The sequence below is a fragment of the Adiantum capillus-veneris genome, chromosome 15, assembly GCF_014529385.1.
Source record: "Adiantum capillus-veneris isolate H3 chromosome 15, ASM1452938v2, whole genome shotgun sequence".
Lineage (NCBI taxonomy): Eukaryota > Viridiplantae > Streptophyta > Polypodiopsida > Polypodiales > Pteridaceae > Adiantum > Adiantum capillus-veneris.
The window spans coordinates 105,836,561-105,840,002 of record NC_140945.1 but is presented as its reverse complement, the minus strand read 5'-3'; positions in this window follow the sequence as shown (position 1 = coordinate 105,840,002).

Sequence of the window (3,442 nt, the reverse complement as noted above, 5' to 3'; positions counted from 1 at the left end):
GAGAAGGGATACACTGAAATGGAGAAAGTGGTCTTTGCAGTCTTGTTTGCGGTAAGGAAGTTTCGATCGTATCTTCTCCCTGTGCCATTTGTTTTTCTCACCTTAGAGCACAATCTACCATATGTAGTACAACACATGAGCCTCTCATCTAGAATAGCAAAATGGGTGCTTGAAATCCAAGAATTTGAATACACTTTCCTTGTAGAAGATAGCACAAGAGAAGGACATGCAGACATTCTCACCTACAAAGTGAGAGAAAGGGAAGGATCACGACTACAAAGAGAGGAAGGCTCAAAACAGTTCAAAGTGAAGGAGATTGTTAATGCCCATACTTTATGCTTTGACGGAGCTTATCAACGCCAACAAGACAAAGTAGCAGGGGGGATCATCATTTTGAACCCACAAAAGGAGATAATGGTTAGATAAGGTATCACTCTACCCAATGTTCACTCTAACAATGAGGCTGAGTATGTTGCTCTAACCCTTGGGTTAGAAGAATGCAAAGAATTAGGCATACAAAGACTTATTATAAAAGGTGATTCTTTGCTAGTGGTCAGGCAAATCCAAGGGACTTGGAGGTGCAAGAATCGTACATTGTTTGAGTGGCTTAGTAGTGTAAGAGCTTTGATGAAAGGTTTTAAAGCAACACAGGTACAACACATTGTGAGAACTCATAACAAGGAAGCAAACTTACTCGAAAATGAAAAGCTTCAAATGGCGGTAGGAGGTGTGAAACTATATGAACCCAAATATCAAGGTCAAGAGGAGCTAAAAGACATTATCTTCTTTCTACAAGCAGGTGAATGTCCCAAACACTTAGACAAGGTGCAAAGACATAGACTAGTGAAGAAGGCCACACCTTACCAGTTGATCGGGGATGATTTATATCACAAAGGGAAAGATTTGGTCTTGAGGAGAGTACCAAGTGTGCAAGAGATAGAGAAAAATCTTCTTTCATGTCATGATGATGTCTATGGTGGTCACTTTTCTCAAGATATTACAAGCAGGGTTTATTTGGCCGAGCTTACATCGTGATGTCCAATATTGGTGTAAGGCATGTAAGCCATGCCAAATTGCTGGGGATAGATGACTAACATATGAGCCTCGAGTCCAAATAATATCTTATGGCCCTTTTGAAAAGTGGGGTGTGGATGCAATAGGTCCCCTACCTCGTTCTTCTACAGGAAAGGTTTTCATCATCATGGGTGTTGACTACATGACACGATGGGCAGAAGCAACAAGCACAACCCGAATCACAGTTGAAGAGGTATCAAAGTTTATTTTTGACCATATTTGTAGTAGGTTTGGAACATCCCTAGAAATATTATCAGATCGAGGCCCGGGTTTTAGGGTTGACCTTCTGAATGATCTCTTGAGGAGGTTAAAAGTGAAACACCTGCATTCCACACCCTACTATCCTCAATGCAATGGATTGGTGGAAAAAGTGAATGGAATGATATGTAAGATCATTTCTAAGCAGGTTGTGGACCGGCCTAATGATTGGGATCGCCATTTGACGGCTGCTCTTTGGGCGTATAGGACATCTTTCAAGGTATCTACCCAATTCACCCCTTTTCATCTAGTTTATGGACAGGAGGCACTTATCCCCATTGAGGTAGAGCTCTCAAGCTTGCGCGTTCTTGCAAGAGTGGCAAAAAAACCAAAAGAGGTTCTACACGAAAGGATCTTAGATCTCCAACAACTTGAGCTAGATAGAGAAGAGTCCATTGATCACTACATCACCAAAGCGACAAGCCAAAGGGACAAAATCAACAAGAAGCTCAAAGGGAAAGGATTGAAGGAAGGTATGTTGGTTCTTCGCTATGATAACCGACTTGATACTCAACTTGACAAAAAGCTTTTGCAAAGATATGAGGGACCTTTCATGATAAAAACAAATTTTGGGAATGGTAGTTACAGATTAGCAGATTTATCAGGAAGACTCCACAAGACCAGAGTCAATGGATGGAGATTAAAGCCCTACTTTCAACGTATCAATCCGTTGATAGGAAGTCATCTGCCTACATCGTCTAAGCTCCAAATTGGCATGGCTCCCTTCGGCTTGGAAAATGCTCCACAAATTTTTAAAGCTTTGATGTGCAAAGAAGAACCAGCCTTGGAATCTGAACAAAGTTTGGAATGGTAGTTACAGATTAGCAGATTTATCAAGAAAACTCCACAAGACCAGAGTCAATGGATGGAGATTAAAGCCCTACTTTCAACGTATCAATCCGTTGATAGGAAGTCATCTGCCTACATCGTCTAAGCTCCAAATTGGCATGGCTCGCTTCGGCTTGGCAAATGCTCCACCTATTTTTAAAGCTTTGATGTGCAAAGAAGAACCAGCCTTGGAATCTGAACATACCCAAGGCAACCCTCCCATCCCCGATTTATGGAATTGAGGTAATGAAAAGCAGGTCTAATGGAGTAAAAGAGTGCATGACACTCCTCCTATTGAAAAAAAAAAAAGTGGAAAAGGGAAAATGACAAAAAAAAGAAAAAAAAAGAAGAAAAAGAAGCAACACCGTCCTCCTAAAGATATGAATATCTCTAGGCTTGGGGGAGGGCTAATATGAGTGGCATAAAATGGTAACCATCTTTTTGCAACATTTTTCAGCCTACTCAACGTCCTCTTCCTCATATGTGTATATATTTTTTCTACGCTATTAAGTTATCTAGAGAAACACACACATCTTGGAGAAGACAAAGGAAGCTCAAGGCACACAATAGAGAGTGTGTAACTTAGTGTGCAATGGAAAGATAGATAGCCCTAGAGTGATGGGCGTATATACAATGCACCGGGGAAAAAACCTCCTTAAGAGGGAAAAAATGCCCCGGCGGTCCTAGTGTGTTCACACACATCACTACCACATGTATATGGTAACAATATAGATGTGCGTATGAACTGTCTGCTCAACCTTTCCAATGAGGTGATACATGCCCTCTACCAGCGCGAATAATGTTTTTGCCCTCGTACCATCTCCAGGTCTTTGAAGAAGCCTTCTACACCGGTTTTTTCACCATTGATATAGATATATTCGGCCCTACATTACTGGCCCAACATGCACGGTATGAGTCTGTTTTGAAGATGCACGAAAGACTCCACTGAAGAAGTAGCTCTACTGTCATGGCGGGGACGACATGATCTAGGAGGGGGGAGTGTTAGCGGCTGGACACACTCAACAGATGATGATTGCTCGTCGGGATACTAATTTCCTTTGTAATCATTCCTTAATTCAAAAGAAACCGTCATTTCACCTTTGTAAATAGTGGGGCTTGCAGAAGCTTCCAAATTGTATCCCATTTTTGACATTTAGACTTAGTAAACGGTTAAATTGGAACATTAGGGTTTGAGATTGTAAGGTATTTATACCACTTTTTACCTTAATGCAAAGAACCTTTTGTCATTTTTCATAAGTTTTGTCTGTGTGAGTTGAGTGTA